This window comes from Amblyomma maculatum, chromosome 4, assembly GCF_055883805.1.
Source record: "Amblyomma maculatum isolate TAMU_Amacu chromosome 4, ASM5588380v1, whole genome shotgun sequence".
Lineage (NCBI taxonomy): Eukaryota > Metazoa > Arthropoda > Arachnida > Ixodida > Ixodidae > Amblyomma > Amblyomma maculatum.
Genome location: NC_139347.1, coordinates 170,985,901 through 170,993,052, shown reverse-complemented (window position 1 = coordinate 170,993,052; position 7,152 = coordinate 170,985,901).

The following is a 7,152-nucleotide window of genomic DNA, read 5'->3' as shown; positions in this document are numbered from 1 at the left end:
TGGTAAAAAAGACGATTCTGTCCGAGTTGCGTCTGTCGCTAGGTGACTACCTCAGGCAGTTCCGCAATGCGCTTCCGTCTCGTGACGAGACCTGGCAGCACTTCGCGTCGCGAATTGAGAGCTGCTATGCTTTTTACATGGCGGCGCGGGGGATCAAAACGCTAGAGGGCCTGATTGCTCTGCACGTGGCTGACCAGATGAAGCAGACACTGAGCACTGAGGCGCATAAGTACGTGAAACGAGAGGAGGGGGACGGTTGGGTGAGGCCACATGAGATAGCAAGGTTGGTGGAGGCTTACGAAGATTGCGAAGGTAAGGGGTCGGGTAGGAAGCAAACAGTGGCAGGCAGAATCCCCTCTGGCAATCAACAAGCAACTTTGCACAAGTCCGGCCCAGCTGCGCAGGAAAAGTCAGGCTCCTTGAAATCCCCAGCATGCTTCATTTGCGACGGACCACGTTTCGCTCGCTCTTGCCCTAAAAAAACCAGCAACTGGTGTCGCGCTTAAGAAAAGCGTGAACAGAGTAGTGCAAGAAAGACTTACGGTTGTCGACAACTATGACAAAAGGAGCGGCCGGACGGGGAGCGACCCGTCACTTTCCGCCTTTTGGGGAGCCATCGGGGAAGGATGGCCTCGCGTCACTAGAATATGTCGACTTGAAATGCGGCGAGACGGTTCTGAGGGCCCTGATCGACACGGGTGCAGAGATAACGGTGATTAAAGAGGGCACCATACCCAGCAACCAGGTGGAGGTGGTGGGCAACATACCACTAGTGGGAGCTTTTGGTGCTGAAGTGGTGGCCAGGCTCGCTAGAGTGCAGCTAAGCTTAGCAGTAGATCGGGGTCGGCAAATCAGGGAGAGTGCATCGCTGTTGTGCGCCGTAACGAGTGAGCGGGCTTCCAAGGAAGCAGACTGCCTGCTTTCTGCAGACGCTTGGCACACGCTGGAACAACAGGCACGCAGTGGCGGTTGCGAGGTGCCCGATATGAGAACACAGGCGTCCGTCACCTTGGACGCAGGTAGCGGTGAAAGAGGTAGAACCTCGCTCTTTGGAAAACGGCAAGAGGGACCGGAGACCGGAGGGGGTTATTGGAAGCGCAGAAGAAAGGTGTGGTGGAAAACTGAAAGCGCCATAGTAAGTAGGGGTAGGCAGCGGCAAAATGAAACATGCGCATGCAAATCATCGGTACCTCTATCATGGCGCAGCAGGCCACCAGAGCTGTCGTCACTCACTGTGGTTTCCGAGGGCAGGCATGGGGACCACTTTGAAAAATGGTTTTGTGTCGGATGCGTTCGCATGGTGCCATGCTAGATGTCTCGCATGCGGCGGTTGCCTTGTGTCTCAGTACCTAAATGTTGAAAGTGGCGTTACGTTTTTTTCTTGTTTTGTTTTGTGTGTTGTAATGAATTTGTGACGACCTTTGGGTTATTTATCGTGTGCAACAACCAGCGACGTTGTTGCAACGATCTTAGGAGGGGCGTGTAAGGTCGTCAATAATGCATGCTTACTCAGGTTTTCCCTTTGTGTGTTTCCTCCCGTTTCGAAGAGCCGGCCCGCGAGGCACGCGGGTGGAGCGGCGCCCGTACCCAGGGAGGGGGGACCTTTTTCTTGTTTTTGGGTTACAGTGTGAAGGGTCCCTGCTTGTGCGCGTTATCTGTTTTGTGTCTTTCTTGAGGGGCGGGGGGTCTCGCGCATTGAAAGGCGCTCGGTCGTTCTGTGTTTGGCCTGGTGGTTAGCGCGCAAGGCTCCGAACGCCGTCGGCGGACCCCGTCGAGTGCCCGTTGGGTGCTGTTTTTTTCCTTTGGTATGTGTAACAGGCAGCCGTAAATCTCGTGCGCGTCCTCGAGAGTGGAATGCCAGTGGTGGAAAGGCCGGGGTTGGGACGCTTCGGCGAACTGGACCTCGGCTGCGATTTTCCACGAATCTGTGTGAACGGGGGGGGGGGGCACCAAGGACGTTTTCACGGAAACGGAGACCGCGCGAAAACGACGAGGTGCGAGGGGTGGCCCGGGAGTTGCGGCCCGAGCGAAGGAGAAGACGGACGTTCTCCCGTACGCTCGCTTGGGACGACGGGCTGTCTTAAGCCGGAGGGCGACCCAACTCAGTGTCTTATTTGTTCTTTATTTCGACTGTGCTGTGCTTGCTTATTCAACCAACCTATTATTTTAATTAAATCAGTTTGTTAATTTAATTCGGCCCATTGCGATTCTTTCGGCGAAGCAAGGAGATGGGACCACCAACAACAACAACAACAAGAAAAAAAAGGAACTTCAAGAAACCATCAGCAAAAAGTTTACTGACAACAGCACTCTTGCTTCGCTGAAGTCGGAAATATATTTAATGCACAAACTGTGATCTGGTCCCTGCAGTGTACAGAGTATGACATCAGCATTTAGTGCGAAACGGGAGTAAGCAAAGTAGAGCTAACATAAATGTAACTAAACTAGAGACACTGCATTCGCAAGAAACATAGCCTACAACGCATATCTAAATCATCGTCATCGTATTGTTACGACGGGGGTAAGACATCGGAGCTCAGCTGCTCAACGGAAGCGCGTGCGGCACGAGAGTCTTTTTCCAACATCTTTTTTTCTGCCCTTGTGTTGTAAGCTTCATCTTCTGTACTGTTACATTTTACCCCTGGCCAGACGTGTGTTACGAGGTAGTTATTCGTTTCCACGAGAGTGATACGGCTTCATCCAGGCGACATGGACAAATTCGGTTCTGGCTGAGCGACGACCACTGGCTGTCATACGTGCTATTTAGTACTTCACTTCACTGACGCGCTCAAGCACAACGTAAAGGCCAGCGTAATGCACCAACATTTTTTGGGCTAAACCACGCTTTCGGAGATGTCGCCAAAGCCGCATTACGTCCCCAGGGCCGTAAGACACATGGTTATGCCGGCTGTCGTACCGAGCTTTTGAACGCTGTTGCAAAGCGAGAATTCGCAAACGCGCGAGACGGGGAGCTTCTTCGGTTCGACAAAGAGTTTCCGCGATGCACGGTTCGTCATGGACGGAGTAAGGAAGAGCGGTGTCTAGACAATACCGAGGAGGACGGGCATATAGCAGGAAGAACGGGCTGTAGCCGGTCATCTCATGTGTTGCAGTGTTGAATGCAAATGTTATAAACGGCAGTATAGTATCCCAATTCTTGTGGTCAGACGCGATGTACATAGATAGCATGTTTTGAGTGGGCTGTTTGTGCGCTCCGTCAAGCCGTTGGTTTGAGAGTGATATGGCGTGGAATGCCGAAAATGCGACGCGCACAAACTGAGAAGCTCTTCCACAACATCTACAATAAACTGGCGACCTCGATCACTGATGATCACTCGCGGATGTCCATGGCGGAAGATCACAGAACGGTGCAAGAACAGGAACACGTGGTGAGCGGTGGCTGAAGGAAGAGCAGCCGTTTCGCAGTAGCGGGTGAGACAGTCGGAACAAACCACGATCCGACGATTTCCGTTGGATGACTTGGGGAAGAGACCCATAATGTCGATTCCGATTTTCTCAAATGCGCCACGTGGTGGCTTCAGAGGATGCAGCAGGCCCTGTGGCGTGGCCGTAGGGCAATATGTGTCGTTGGCACTCACTGCAGCTCGCCACACATCGATCATTCATCTGGCGCATCTTTGGCCAATAAAGCCCATCGCGGGCACGATGGAGCGTTCTTGCAGATCCAAGGTGACCAGAAGTGGGGTCGTCGTGCATGGCACGCAAGATGCACGAGCGGTAGCTCTCGGGAACCACAAGAAGAAAATTCGGGCCGATGCTTGAGTAAGCCTTTTTGTACAAAAGGCCATCACTGAGACCAAATGGGCTGGAAGCAGTGAAATCCCGAGCCTCTGCGAGCAGTGGCTCAAGGCTTAGTCGGTTTCTTGCGCAGTCCGCAGAGCCGAGGCGTCGGGAAACTCGGGCACGACGGAGGCGATGTAATGATGGAAATCAGCAGAGTCACATTCGGTCGTAGGAAGAGGAAGATGTGAACGACAGTCTGTATCGGCGTGTTTGCGGCCACGTTTGTAAGAAACAGTGAAATCGTACTCCTGCAGACGAAGGGCCCAGCGTACCAGACGACCAGATGGATCACGAAGGTTGACAAGCCAACACAGGGCATGATGGTCCGTCACGACGTTGAAATGGCGTCCATATAGGTAGCACTGAAACCGCTGAACAGCGAAAACTACAGCGAGACACTCTTGCTCCGTAACAGTGTAGTTACGCTCAGGTTTGCTGTGGGAACGGCTTGCATACGCAATTACATGCTCACCTGTTGCCGAACGTTGCATAAGCACAGTGCTAACTCCAGTCCCACTTGCATCTGTGTGGACTTCAGTAGGAGCGGAGGGGTTGAAGTGTCGTAGTATGGGATGTGACGTAAGCAGAAACTTTGGTTAACGGAAAGACGCGTCACAGTCTGAGGTCCAGTCGAAAGGGACGTCCTTCTGTAGAAGGGATGTCAGAGGGTAGGCGACGTCAGCAAACCTTGGGATGAATCGTCGAATGTAGGAACACAGCCCCAGAAAACTGCGGAGCTCCTTTTGAGTCTGTGGTCGTTGGAATGCAGCAACTGCTGCAGTCTTCTGTGGATCTGGCCGAACTCCATCGCGATGGACGAGATGTCCGAGTACCAGAGTTTGACGTTCGCCAAAACGGCGCTTTTTGGAATTTAGGACAAGGCCAGCCTTTTGCAAGCAATCTAAAACAATAGCGAGTCGCGTGTTATCTTCAGTAAAAATCCGGCCAAAAATAACAACATCGTCTAAATAGCATATGCAGATTTCGCACTTGAGGCCACAAAGTATTGCGTCCATAAATCTTTCAAGTGTGGCCGGCGCATTACATAGGCCGAAGGGCATCACGTCAAAATTCAAATAGGCCGTCCAGCGTAACAAATGCAGTTTTTTCGTTGTCAGCAGGGTCCATCAGAATCTGGCAATACCCCGATCGCAAATCAACTGTAGAGATATAAGACGCGGAGAAAAGGCAATCTGTAGCATTGCCCATGCGCGGGAGAGAATACACATCCTTTTTAGTGATGGAGTTCAGGCGGCGGTAGTCGACGCAGAACCTCCATGCTCCGTCTTTTTTTATTTACCGATATCACGGGAGCATCCCAAGGACTGGAGGATTCTTGTATTACACCTCTGTTCAACATATCTTGGACTTGCTTGGTGATGATCTTACGCTCTGATGGCGACACACGGTACGGATTTTGACGGATCGGATGGGCAGATCCAGTGTCAATTCTGTGGCGTGCGCGCGACAGCGGAAAACGTTGCAAGCCGTCGGACTGCGCGAAATCAAAGACGGATAGGTGCTGGGATAAGAGGTTCTTCAATATCTGTCGTTGTGAGGTGTTCAGCGATGCACTGATCATCGGAAGAAGCTTTTAGTCAGCAGTTGAGTTAGTAGCGGGGGTTGTCTAGGGAAAGAGTAACGACAGCTACACAATTCGGGAGAGCTGCGCTACATGAAGCTAGTTTGGAGCCCGCTGGAAAAATAACTTGTTCCGATTAGCAATTCATAGTCCACAGTCCGGTGCGGCCCTCTTTCGCGCGAACCAAACAATGCGGCACTAATACATTTTTCTTTACGCACTGTAAATTAGGAGGCGCTGCAGTAGCCTCAAAAGAGTCGTTAATAGCACGGGAGTAGGACACCTGGACACACACTGCAGATTGTGGCGGTATGACGGCTTCATCACACACATACAAAACGTCTTCACAATTTGTCGTCTCTTCCAAAAGCTCTCAAGGAAGAGAACCACTAAAACTTAGCTCTCCCGTTCGACAATCAACTGTAGCGCCACAGGAAGTCAATCCCCAAGATTACGTCGTGTGTAGATCGAGGCAGTACTGCAAACTCCGCCAGAAATACTGTGCCCCCCAAAGAAACTTTAACGCTGCATACCCCAACCGGATACAATAACGTTCCACTTACTTCATAAAGATTAGCAGTTTTGTCCCAAACAAACCTAACTTTGTTCTTCAAAAGGTTCTTAACATCTAAACTCATTACTGAAACTGTAGCACCAGCGTCTACCAACGCCATCGTTGGCAAACCATCAACAATGAGATTGACCTTGTTCTTTACCATAGAAACAAACGGAGGAATAATAGGTAGCAGCGCACATTATTCAGCGACCTCTTCCTACATTGGCCGCGCTGGCTAGTTTTCCGTCATTGGTCGAGACAATCGGCGCTGTGGAGACAGGGAGCGGCGCACACGAAATGACGGAGGTGGTGTCACGCTACAGTCAGACGCTGGCGAATGGCTGCGGAGCCCTTCGTTATGAAAACGGCCCCTCGGGAGGGATTTCTGGCTGATAGCTGCCAATGTAGGGCTGGATGGTGCGTCGGTTCGATGCCGTCAGGGAATTCTTGAACTATGCGCGCTGATTGCGTAGCGGGAAATGTGACCCGCGACACCACACCGGTTGCACACCGGAAGAGTTCGGTCCAAAAGTGGTGTGTCAGCTGGTTCCTGCATGCTGGGCCGCGACGAATATCTAGATGGTGGTTCCGGGACGATGTAGCTGTCCGGTAATCGGCACGATGTACGACTGGAGTAAGGGCGAGGATCTCTACGCTGATAGCAAGAGAATTGTTGGTAACTCAGTTCCGGTCTTGGTCGCGGAGTGTATTGGTCTTCGCGGCAGGCGAAGTCGGTGACATTCGCGGACATCGGCGGGCACGCACCCTCATAGGTCGGAAGAGCATATACGTCACCTCCGAAGCCATTCAGCCGGGCAAACTGCTAACGTCGTGATATCTCATCTCGAACGATTTCACGGATGGCGCATAGGAGGCTTTGAGATGGCGATTTTTCAATACTAGCCACTGTAGGGACATTTGCGAGATGTCCAAATTTCGGTGTAATGCGGCGAGTTTTTAGGGTCTCGAATTTTCGGCAGTGTCGATTAACGTCAGAAGTCGAACTCAGGTTCTCCTTGGCATTGAGGAAATGGTAGACATCTTCTGCAATGCCCTTGGGCAGATGGCCTACTTTATCGTCTTCAGTCATCCTGCTGTCGACGGTTTTGCACAACTTGAGTATGGCCTCGATTTAGGTGGTGCAAGTTTCTCCAGCCGCCTGGGCCCTCTGAGCAAGTGTCTGCTCGGCGTGCTTCTTCTTTGCAGTTAG